Source organism: Centropristis striata, chromosome 18 (genome assembly GCF_030273125.1).
Source record: "Centropristis striata isolate RG_2023a ecotype Rhode Island chromosome 18, C.striata_1.0, whole genome shotgun sequence".
Classification (NCBI taxonomy): Eukaryota; Metazoa; Chordata; class Actinopteri; order Perciformes; family Serranidae; genus Centropristis; species Centropristis striata.
In genome coordinates this window covers 3,852,180-3,865,327 of record NC_081534.1, presented here as the reverse complement: position 1 = coordinate 3,865,327, position 13,148 = coordinate 3,852,180, and positions in this window count along the sequence as shown.

Sequence of the window (13,148 nt, the reverse complement as noted above, 5' to 3'; positions counted from 1 at the left end):
TTGGGACCTGAGCTTCGTCTCAAGGACCAAAAAAAGACACGCAGCACATCAACACACACACAGGAAAGCTTGACGAAAATTTCCGGTAACACTTTACAATAACCATCATTTATAAATGGTAAACAGATAGTTTATTCATGTTTAATCAGCATTTATAAACCATATATAGGCCATTTAGAATGGTAAATACACAATTTATTAATGTTTAACTAACTACATCATTCATAAATGACAAATACATGGTATATTAATGTAAGTTTATAGTTACTTTACCATTAACAAACCATCAATAGTTTTAGTTGCACTCATTTTAACATTTTTAACACCATATTAAGTATGTTAATGATTTTGAAATGATTCATATACCTTTAAGAAATTGGTTGAAAACATTTAAAGATTAAATATGTATAGCACTTTGTAAATGGTTAATAATTGGTCTATAAACCATCTATAAACATCATTTAGTTGGTTATTGTAAAGTGTTATCGTAACTATAAACTTACATTAATATACCATCTATTTGTCATTTATGAATGATGTAGTTAGTTAGTAAACATTAATAAATTATGTATTTACCATTGTAAATAGTCTATATACGGTTTATAAATGCTGATTAAACATTAATAAACTATCTGTTCACCATTTATAAATGATGGTTATTGTAAAGTGTTACCAAATGTCCTTATCTAATATTTACATGTGTTAGTGTGCCTTTCCGTGCTTTACAGTGCTGTGATCCTGCTGCTGCAACACCATCGATACATTGATTCTGCTGCCACTATGCGTCACAAGCAGCCTTTGACCTGGGATAAGAGTTTTTTTTTTTTTTTACAATAACCCTAACAGCTGGATTCCTCTGCCCAGAGCATAATTAGGAATTGATTAGAGTCTGACTGCTAATGCATCATGTTCAATACCACAGGCCTGGAAGCTTTCAGCAGATATCCATCTGTATTTTTGGTCAGTTTTAGCTTTCAGGGCCTAGAGAGTCTTTTATTTCAGGCATATCCATATTCAAGCACTTGCATGAAAATATAGATTTCTCACACACAAAAATACTGTACTTATAAAGGTTAATAAATAATAACGTAGGCTTAAATAAAAACACAAACTTATATTACAAACTTATTGTCTCCCAACACCACAGCAGCAGCTTCTATTCTCTTACCTTTCACAATAAAAGCCCTGGACAAGTACACAGCACCACTGCTTACTGGAGGAAACTTAAATTTAATGACTGTCCTCCAACAGCAAACAACGAGCCCATGGGTCATTTGCACAGCAGCTTATTACGGTTCATATTTTTAGTTCGAGGCGCCCATTAGTGAGTGTAGTAATTCTGAAGGTTGCCAAGGCAGAAGTGACAGAGTAGAAATAAAGGCCATTGCTTTGATATCCTACTGAATGGCCAGTTATCCAAAAATCAAAAACCAAATGCTCCAAATAATCACATGCATCCTTAATATATTAGTGCATTTGGAGGTATAAGTGAAGTGATAATTTCAACCCAAACCTTGATCTTACGCTAACCCTAATCATGTGGTCTTTGTGCCTAACTTAACCTAACCTAACCTAACCAAGTCAATGTCTGTGTAGAATGTAGAGCTATGTATTTTTTCTGTTAAAGTGAGAAATATGTTGGAATATAGCCTATCAAAGTTAGCAGTCACTGCACATCAACAACTCAAGTGTGTATTTTTTGGACTATTGGTCCTTCGGAGAAATGGGGTTTTGTTCTCTGAATAACCAGCTATTGGACTAATTGGAATTCAGTCCAATGGGAATTATTTTGGCCATTAGGAGTCAGAATAATGCAGGTATGACCCATTTGTCTTAATAGCGCATTGTAGTAAGATATGACCAAAAACAAAGCAAAAACATACAAAATATATGATGTATCTATATGTTGAATGAATACTCATGTGTCTTATTTAGAGATGCTACAGTTGGATCCACATCCATAACGTCCATCCTGGAGTCCCACGCAGCACCGCTCGATGGTCCGCCTCCAAACATGTCATGACCTGACATTTTCTTCAAAGAGCGAATCCATTCTGCTGCTTATTATAATTATCCATTCTTTTGAAACATAATAATAATGCTCAATCACCCACCCTGCAATCAGCCTCTTTTAAAAATTTCAAAGCACCTATTTCATTTCCTGCGGTGTAGGTTTGTCCCCTTCCATCACTCAAACACGTCTACAATTGGCCTTTCTCCTGATTCTCCAGGGAAAAAAGGAAAAATGTCTACAAACAGGATTGATTTGTCACCGGAGTCGAGCCTCGTAAACTTGGCCCTACCCCGGGATGTCAACAAACACACCAGCTCACCATTGGATGGTGCTGTCATCGGGAGATAATTGACTGTCAATTAGGGACAGAGACAACAACGTGAGAGTCAGCAGGAAGGCAGTAAATCACTACCTGTCTGTCAGGCGGCCCCGGCTGCCCCGGTCTCGTCTTTATTCCCTTCACTCTCCATCTCTATTCCTCTCTTACACGTGGTTGTCTCTAAAGTGTCCCTCCCATATTGTCTCCTGCTGCTTCTCCTGGTGATATTTACAGTACCTACAGCACCATTTTAATATGTCCTCGCGACCTTTTCTGAGGAGTGATCGCTCCATTTGCCGTGTCAAGACAACTGAGTGAGTGGTCCCAATTTTAAAGGTCTCCCACTGCCACCAGCTGATTGTTGCCACTGACGTCTTCCTTTGCTTAAAGGCCAAAGAGTCTCAGTAACGTCCCCCAGGTTACACACATTTACTCATGTATGAAGCCGACCCCCTTTGTGTCGTCATTCTGACATGTATGCTTGTGGCACTGAAGCTCCATTTATCCTGGTAAGCTCTATTGAGTTGTTTGTTTTTGTCCGTGCTTACAAGCACAAACCCAGTGCAGTGAAGCAGTCAATAAGTTTAAGAGCTATTCAAATAGACCAGTTTATGTGCTTCAGCTGGAACAAACATACAGTACAGTATGTCTCCCAGATATTAAGTTTGTTTTTGCGCACGAGGAAGCAAATTCTTCAATTTTGTGTCTCGTTTGGGTCCTAATTTGTTTAAAACGGAGCACTGCTGCTAATCAAAGAGGCTCCAGCGCTGAAGCAATTAGCCAGGCTCATAATAAGACTGTTGATTCCAGCTGGAAAAATTGAGGGTGTTGAGTGCAGCCTCCTGCAAACAATCTCTCGTTTCTTGAGCTATAAGCTGGGAGAACGACAAGCGTGCTTCCATATTAATAAAGAATAAAAACATCACCTGAAACTAATCTGAAGGAACTTGACTGTGTGTTTGTTCACCAGCTGAGGCTGAGATAATGGAGTCGGCTATCTGAAACTTGCCAGCACTACAGGGAGATCTGAGTTTGAAAGCAGACATTATGAGTCGAGTGCAGAGGGGACGGGAGAAGATGCGAGTGGTGGCTGCAGGGGGTGTTTCCACAAAGCTGGATGTATTGTTAAAGATAATGACAGAGTGTGTTTGTGTGGGTGGCTGATCCATTATTCAAAGCGTTACTGGTTCCATTTCGTGTTGCCTATAGCTGCATGCCACTGTAGTTCTCGTCTAGTCTGCAGAGAGAAACTGTAGTAAACCTCCCACTGAGATGCTGTTAACTCAATCAAGCATGAGCACACTTGAAGACGAGGAGGTCCAGATGTCATTTGAATCGCTGTAATCTTTTAGGAATCATTAATGTGACATTTGTCTGGCTGGAGTTAAAGAAAGTGGACATATTTATTACTTGAGAGCTTTGAGTGTCGTAATTCTTATCATGAAGTGACATTTTATCACTATCATATTAAAGATAAAAGTCTGTTTAACATGATATCCCATTCTACACTTTCCAACCAGCTGCCTTTGTCTTCTTTGGGGAGGGGGAGGGTTTTTTTTAGGGGGAGATAGAAGGTCAACAGTAGATGCCACATAGAGGTTGTGTACATCATCAGAAAGCTGGGAACCTGAAGAGATGCAGCTTAGAACGTTGGGTTCTGGAGTTTGGGTTTGACACTTATTCAGATGTTGACATGTTGAAATTTTTGGCCAAAATGATCAAAAATCCCTCCTTTGACATTTGGAGATTTCTGTAAGAATTGCAGGATGATTGGATGGCAAAGACTTTTGTTGAGGAAATTGTAAAGAACCCCTTATTGTCAACATACCAGGAAAATACATCATCTGAATGCTTAAAGAACTGGCTACTATGGGGACTAACGTCATCAGAAGTGAATAAAATAGGTCTCCTTAAAACCACAAGAGTCTCAACTCTCCAGTCAATTTATGCAATTCTAAGACTGTTTAGAGGCCCCAGTATGCAGAAAACCTCAAATTCAATATGTGGAAATAACACAATAAAATGTCAGTGTTTGCCACAAACTTTTTGGGATTAGTATAAAGTGGCTGTAAAGATAAGACTTCGGGTAAACATAAAGCCCTTTTTTCTTAAGCTTTTTTGAGGTCAGAGGTCAAGAAACCCTGTCATGTTTTCCATTATTTCACCCCCTTTCCAACAAGATATCATGACACTGTTGGTACCAGATCCTTAGATTCCTCAAATCTTTTAGTTCCCTATGATACCAGTACCACTCTTCATTATAGCATTTAATTGAGCCCGCTAGAGCCGAGGACTGTGGCGTCCCCACTGAGTTGAAGAAGTTAAAGGAAGTGGACAGATTTATTACTTGGGAGCTTTGCGTATCATCATTCTTATCATTTAGTGACATTTTATGACTACTTTATTGCAGAGATGAGTCTATCTAGTACGATCACTTATCTAATTGGCTCACACACACCACGGTGGCATTTAATGACTACATATATCTGCGAAAGTCATGTGAGAAAAAGAAAAGGGACTAAATAATTGACTTGTCTTTCCCCATTTGGTAGTGGTATTCTTGCAACCTTGACATTCGAAAGTCAGTTTTGCCTTGTAGACATTCCATTGCTCTCAATTAACACGTGGAAATTGGCACTATACAGTCGTAAAAGCAATGGATGCCCATATTTCCCCTGCAGTGTATCACTGCTTGAGGCAAACCGCTGGTTTTGATTAGCAGCAACTCTGGCATGCCTCTGCCGATGTGAAAGGTCTCAGCCCCTCTAACTGCTGTGCTGATTCCTTTTTAATGTTTCGGTTAATGAAATAGCATTTTAATCCAATATGTGACACATGGAGACTGGTCCGTCTGTCTCCTGCGCTGGCATGAAAAGCATTAATTTTGTGAACAGAGGGAAGAGTCTACATTGTGTCCTTTTTATCACCAAAGTGGGAGAAAAATGGATGCTTTTGAAGGGACTTCCTCAGGACCGGCATCTGTCACCAGACACCCGCAGCACTACTCTGAGCAGGTCGCTTTGAGTTGTCCATTTTATTACGTTTCATCCGCGCCCTGCTCCTCTTTGTCCTGAGGAAAATAGCTTTTAAATTTCATAGACAGTCGTGACTGCTTGGAAATGTTTATGAGGCAGGCGAACCTGAACGACACAAAAGCCAATATGGAGGGAAAAACAGATTAGTTTTCACTTCAGCTAAAACATGAAATGATGTGCTTTAGCCACGGGCAAAAGATTTAAATGGCATTGTGTGGTTTTTTTTGGCAATGTGTCTGCACGGTGGTGTCAGACCGCTGATCAGTTGTATTTGAGTCATAAATTACCAAGTCTTAACTATATCTTGTAGCATGTTTAGGCTTATTGTTAGTGATGCTGATTGATAAATGTGTTTATTACTGGTTTATTAATTCCCTTCATGTCTGAATTAATTCCCTTTTATCATTCTGTCCCCAGAACTGAGGGTTGTGGGCAGTGGATTTTTAGGGGGAGATAGAAGGTCAACAATGAATGTCACATAGAAGTGAGGGACATCATCTGGATGCTGGGAATTTTAAGATTAATTTAGGATGAAGCTCAGCACCATGTGTCAAATTGTTCTGGTCATAAGTCTCTAATAGAAATGACTTAATTTATAATTGAATTAACCCTTTTAAGGTGTATAAGGTTTCAGAACATTATGCAGAATTTTTGGCCTTCTGCTAAGAAACCCCCTTATTGTAAATATAGCAAGGAGAGCTATACATCTTCTGAATGCTCTAGGTCTCTAGTTTGTGGCTGTAAAGTTTGATGAGACTGTGATTATCCTAGAGGACACAGCAGCTCATTTTATACAAGTTTCTAGAAATGCTCTCATTGGAACGCCAAAGGGAATAGTTTAAAATGTTTCGATTCCTTGTTGAGAGTTTGAGGAGAAGATCAATTCAACTTTCATGTCTCATAAAAGCAACAGTTAGCAGCAGGTTATCCAAGCTTAGTACAAGTGCAACTGGAAACGGAGCAAAAGGCTAGCCGAAGCTAACAAAATTAGCAGGCCAGCAGCTCTAAAGCTCACTAATTAACACGTATTTAATTTTTTTTATGGTACAATTTCATAGATCTCTGTCTCTGTTTGTCAGCACTCTTGGTGATAAGCAATAATTGCAGATGTATTCATTTTAAGGGAAAAGAGACATGACTGCTGGCATAAATGTTTTAGCAACGATGTACTGATTCATTACATCTGCACATAAGAAGTCTTACACTGTAAATGTTGGATAATTATCCGATAAGATGCAGACATATAAGATGCAGATCTCATCTGGATCCTCGGTGCCTTGTCATGTCTCTACACTGTCAATCAATATGTGCTGTGTGTGAGTCTGAGTGTGTGTTTGTGTGCGTGCATGTGCATGTTTGTGTATGTATACTTACAAATGTGTATGTGGGGGAGGGAGGGGTGGGTTTTGTCATTTTTATTGTTTGTTTTTATTCTTTTTTTTTTTTGTAAAGCACTTTGTGTTGCATTTTTATGTATGAAAAGCGCTATATAAATAAAGTTTGATTTGATTTGATTTGATTTGACACAAAATGACCACACAAAACCAGAGATAGACTACAAAAAGACTAAACTGAAGTAGCTGCTTGCAGTAGCTTCATTTAGAATAAGCATATTTTCCAAAAATATTAAACTGTACCTAAGCGAAGCAAAGGATTCACAAGTGTTTCACTCTAACAGTCCACAGGCCTGTAGAGCTGAATAATATAACTCCTAGTATGAATCTGTTATCCACATTGATAACTGCTTTGTCGGCTTTTTACTTAATCTTATCTTCAAAAAAAGGATATGTTCTCCTCAGCCGCCCAGCTGCTCCCTCTGACCGACTTTGAATAGCTGTACATACATAGATTTCTATGCACAATCTCATGTTTCCCCCTCTCTGACTCCGCTTTCCTCTGCTAACGTTTGAGTTGATAAATAAATCTTTACAGAGGTATCTGGCTCTCTCCTGAGGGCTTCAAAATCCATAAAATTAGTTCCATCTCACCCCCTTCTTTCCCCTTGCTTACAGACAAACTGACAAGTGCGGAAGCAAGATAAAAGCCGGAGTTATGTGAAAACATTATTATGTGAAAACGCTTTCATTGCATTTGAATGGGCTTTCCTGGAAACTCGCAGCCTATACTCTGAGAGGTGTGCAGAGTCATGGATGAGAGAGAGTGTTTTTTCTCTGTATAAGAGGTTCTCAGGCAGACCTGCATTATTCACTCGCTCTTCAGCAGCAGTAACAGCCTGGGCATGTGCACGCAGACAGAAACTGCTGCTGCACGGAAAACAATGATCCTCATGTGTACTGAGACAAAGACACTATACATGTGCAAATAACTGCACAATTTAATTCAAGAGCTCTTTCATGCATGTCCCCTTGACTCAAAGTTCATTACTGCGCAGACATGCTGTAATAGAAAACCCTCACAATAAACTTGCTTCCACATTATTGCTTATGATGCCTGAAATCAAATGTATAGGTGCAATGTATGGTTTTATTACTCCAATCATAACTAGATTCAGTGGATCACTCAGGTCGTCTGAGGGACGAGGGATGAAAAAATAATAGAGGCCAACAGCTGTGTGCAGTGAGAAACCAGTGCGCAGAAAAGTTTTCTAGCATTTAGGGCAGGCTGCAGGGTGCTGCATCAGGTCTTCTTCATTTGTAGGACAACATAGACGGCACACTATAATGTTTTGTTCCATTTATTATTCCCCATTGGGCACTTTATTTATTTTTTTCTCCATTTAAGGGCATCCCAGAGGCACTTTATCATGCTTTTTCCATTTAAAGGGATCCTATAGGTCACTTTATGATGCTTTTTCGATTTAAAGTCACCCAAGAGATCACCTTTTAATGTTTTCTCTATTTAAGGTTAGCCAAGAGGGCTTTTTATTATGTTTTCTCCATTTAAGGACACTGTGGAGGGCACTTTATCACGTTTTCTCCATTTAATGACATCCCTTAGGGCGCTTTAACATGCTTTTTCCATTTAAAGGCACTCTATAGGTCACTTTATGATGCTTTTTCATTTAAGGACACATACGTGGGCACTTTATTATGTTTTCTTCATTTAGGGACACCATATAGATCACTTTGTGATGTTTTCTCCATTTAAGGACACCCAAGAGACCACCTTTTTACGTTTTCTCCATTTAAGGATACCCAAGAGGGCTTTTCATTATGTTTTCTCCATTTAAGGACACTGTGGAGGGCACTTTATCACGTTTTCTCCATTTAATGACATCCCTTAGGGCGCTTTAACATGCTTTTTCCATTTAAAGGCACTCTATAGGTCACTTTATGATGCTTTTTCATTTAAGGACACACAAGTGGACACTTTATTATGTTTTCTCCATTTAGGGACCCCATGTAGAGCACTTTGTGATGTTTTCTCCATTTAAGGACACCCAAGAGAGCACATTTTTATGTTTTCTCCATTTAAGGATACCCAAGAGGGCTTTTTATTATGTTTTCTCCATTTAAGGACACTGTGGAGAGCACTTTATCATGTTTTCTCCATTTAAGGGCATCCCTTAGGGCACTTTAACATGCTTTTTAAATTTAAAGACACCCAAGTGGGCACTTTATTATGTTTTCTCCATTTAGGGACCCCATGTAGAGCACTTTGTGATGTTTTCTCCATTTAAGGATACCCAAGAGAGCACCTTTTTATGTTTTCTCCATTTAAGGATACCCAAGAGGGCTTTTCATTATGTTTTCTCCATTTAAGGACACTGTGGAGAGCACTTTATCACGTTTTCTCCATTTAAGGGCATCCCTTAGGGCACTTTAACATGCTTTTTAAATTTAAAGACACCCAAGTGGGCACTTTATTATGTTTTCTCCATTTAGGGACCCCATGTAGAGCACTTTGTGATGTTTTCTCCATTTAAGGACACCCAAGAGAGCACTTTAAAAAATATTTTCTCCATTTAAGGATACCCAAGAGGGCTTTTTATTATGTTTTCTCCATTTAAAGACACTGCGGAGGGCACTTTATCAGGTTTTCTCCATTTAAAGACACTGTGATGGGCACTTTATCATGTTTTCTCCATTTTAGGGCTCCCTATAGTGCACGTTATCATATGTTATCCAGCTAAGAAAACCAAAGAGGGCACCTCAGCATGTGTTGTGCATTGACAGGGTACTACAAGGGGCACTCTATCATGTTTTATCTAGCATAGAGGCATCTAAGAGGGCACTTTTGCCACATTTTTTTATTCTTTTTCTTCCAGTGATTTAACTTGTCTTTGTGTGTGTGTGCAGTGTCTTAGCGTTGGCTGACAGAAAACAAAGAACAAAAAGCAGCCCTAAATCCGTATTTGCTTCTATGCTTCTAAACTAAATAGCGAGGATTCTGATGCACATCTCTCAGTGTAGTGTAGATATTTCGAACTATTTCTCATGAATAACTGACAAATACAGCACAGTCTTCTAATCAGTGTTATTCAGCAGGGACACAATTTTCTTCTCTCCACCGAGGCTTCCTTATTGAAAGAGATAAGTAAAAGCAAATATATCCACAAAGAATATCCAGTCTAAATATAGAGACTGGATATGGAAGGATAGGAAGAGCTCTACAGCAGCGTTCAGTTTGGAAATAGGAATAAGTTTGTACCAAAGGGTTTTTACATGACCAGAATGCTTTTGTGATCTATAGCCGTAGCCTTAGGGATTGCTATGGAAATGAAGCTGAAGCAGCCTGAGGCCCGGCTACTCCTGTCATCCAAGATGAGAACATTTAGAGAACGCAACATCTGCGTGTCTTTTTGTTTTGTATGGTTTGGGGCTTTTGAGACATTCAGTTTCCCCTCAGCAGAAAAGGCGATGCGCAGTCCTCTAAACTGCTTTTTTCCTAAATAGTCTCACATTACAAATTCATAAGGTGTGTTCAAAACCTGCACCTGTTCATTCTGCTATTTTTATAACGTGCCTGAGTCGCATAAGCTAAATGAGCCTCTTTATCTGAGGTTGCAATCTGTCCAAAAACCCTTTTAATGCCCAAAGCAATTCCATTAAAAAACTAAAATTAGCATATCTTTTCTATTTTTTTTTTATCGAGTCAATGAAAAACAGGCAGCAGCAACCCCAACCACCCCAAATCCAATAGAGGTGAACCACCCCAAATTCAATAGATTAAACAAGTACTGATATCTGAAAAATGATTTGCATTATTTCCTTTCTATACAGCTGTATGAGGGAATTATGACCTCAGTGAGGGGAGGCGACTGTAGACTTGCTTTTCTTTTTTTCCATTTTCCTCAGCTTCCTTGTCGCTTTAAATCCTTATAGGTGAGCCTTGAAGGTGCTTTATCTCTCCAAACAAACCTCAAAAAGATTTAAGAGAAGTTTGGAACCTCAGGATTACTGTGTATTACACCCCAGCCGTCTGGCAGGATGGGAAAACAATATGATAGCTTAAAAAAAAGAAGACTATAACGTTTGCAATCACATCCAGCTCGTTCCATTCCCGTCTTCTGGTTTACAAAGGCTGTCAACTCCACCTCTGTAGGGAAAAAAATGTGTTTACTGCAAGAAAAACAACGCTAGGTAAGAAAAGACTGAGTGAGGGACATGTGCCATGCGAACTGTAATTAAAGTGTGGAAGCTCTTCCAAGACTCTTCTTGCCTAATCCACCTGTGAACATCGTAAGTGGAAAAGCTGTGAAACTCCACTGACTCCTTGTCATGTGTGGGCAAGTGTGAGAGCTCATAAAGTGGAGGTTTCCAGGGTATTGCACCATCCTTGAGTGAAATACAATAACCAATCTCAAGAACTGCACTCGCAGAAAAAGACTGCAGTTTAACGTTGTAGCTTCCAGTTAGAAACACGAGAAGAACAAATAAAACCAGGCTCATTTCTCTCCCACGATAATCTTCGGCGTGATCCACTAACATGAGCAAGAAGCTGTTGAAATGATGAAAACTGACTCATCCACATCGGAAAGGAACTGGGGGAGTCAGACGCCCAGCGCTGCCTTTTTTTTTTTGCCAAATCTATTCAATAATGATTGAGAGCTTGTGATGATTCTATTTGTAGCTCTATAATAACAGGCCCATTTCCTGAAAAACTTCAAACTTCACAAATTATTTTTAAAGCGAACATGTGAAATCCCTCTTGCACAAATCAGACGGAACACCGGAGGACAAGCAAAATATTTTCCTGCTCGCTCTTGTTTGCTGAGCCAGAGTCACTGAACGCTGGGAAACACAACAGTCTTCTTTTGATCTATAGTGCTTATTAATTCAATCTGCCTGTGTGTCTGGTGTTCAGCATAGTCTGTTTAGCATATCCCAGTGAAGAGAGGAAAAAAAGTGGAGCATGCTTTTTTGTTTTGTTTTATATGAACATTTTTTACCCCTTATGACTAGGCAAGCATCTCAACATCGTCTATTGTGCTGCAGCGTGTTCTCTGACAAAGACATCAGCTTGTGACTCACTCCTTACTCACTCCTGTAACGAGAGCTCTTCCCCAGCTGGTGCTGCAGTCACACCCACTGTTGTTGCATTTACACCGGTGTGCTATGTAAGACCTGAAACACCTCACAATCAGCTCCGATAGAACCATTCAGCAGCATGTACAGTTTAGTTCCTACCTACATGGGATGAGTTATTTAACGTATTGTACAGGGTATTGTACCCCAGGGGATAGCAAACTCTAAGCTAACTCAGCTACAAAGTAGAAACTAAGATGTGATTAGAAAAGTATATCTGCATATTTGTGTAACAGAGACAAATACCAGTTAATAGGACAAAAAAAAATGAACTCTATTAGATTTAGAATAACCAATAAGTTGCACATCAGTTTGAACTGTAACATGTGAACGTTATCTGTGAGCAGAAAAGTTGAAATAGTTTGCTAAAAATAATGAAGAAACTAAAATAGCTAAAACTAATTGAGAATTTGTTGAAATGGTTGGCTTAAAGTAATGAACAAACGCTAACGGCTGAACTGTTGTATTAGCTAAAAGTAACGGATAAGCTGTTGAATTAGTTCGATATATGTTAAGCAATAAAAAAACGTTGAAATAGTTAAAAGAAGGCTAATCCATAACACTGTTGAAATAGTACTAAAAAATCATGAATTTTTTTTTAAATATAAGTATTAAAGTAAAAATAAATCGTCAAATAGTCAGCTACAAGTAATGGATAAATGGTTAAAACAGCAAAAAGCAATGGGTTGAAGTAATAAGTATGGATACAGTTTTGAAATAGTTTGTTAAAAGTAATATTAATCCAGACTGTAATAGACCAGACCTGACCCAAAAAAGGTTGCATCTAGTCTGTGTAAACACTTTATTTTGACATATATTTTGCGGTGGCCTCTAGTGGCTGTGGTAATTATGACAGGAGCAAAGGAGGAAGTGAAGCAACGTATAAAGTCCATGTAGGACTCCATTTGTGTCCTGTGTAAAACCAACAAGATCTCCAACCTAAACGACAGAATAGACCGTTTGTCAGTACCACCCTAACATGACATATTAGCGTTCAAAATGAGCAGGTTTTTTGTGGCTCATGGTAGAGAGGAGCGTTCTAAAAACAGCGCACATGTCATCATAAATACACATACAGTTCGTGGTTGTATTAAAATGGCTGCAGTTTCGTTGAATTTATGTTACAAATCCACTAGGGGAAAAAAACTCCAGGTTAGGTGTTATAAAAGACAGTTTTAACAGTAAAATGCTGGAAGTGAAGTATGTAAAAAAAACAATTGATTCGCAAACCTTGAGCCACGAAAGTTACGTAAAAAAACCTAAGTTGCATAAAAAGTCATTTACTTTGGTAA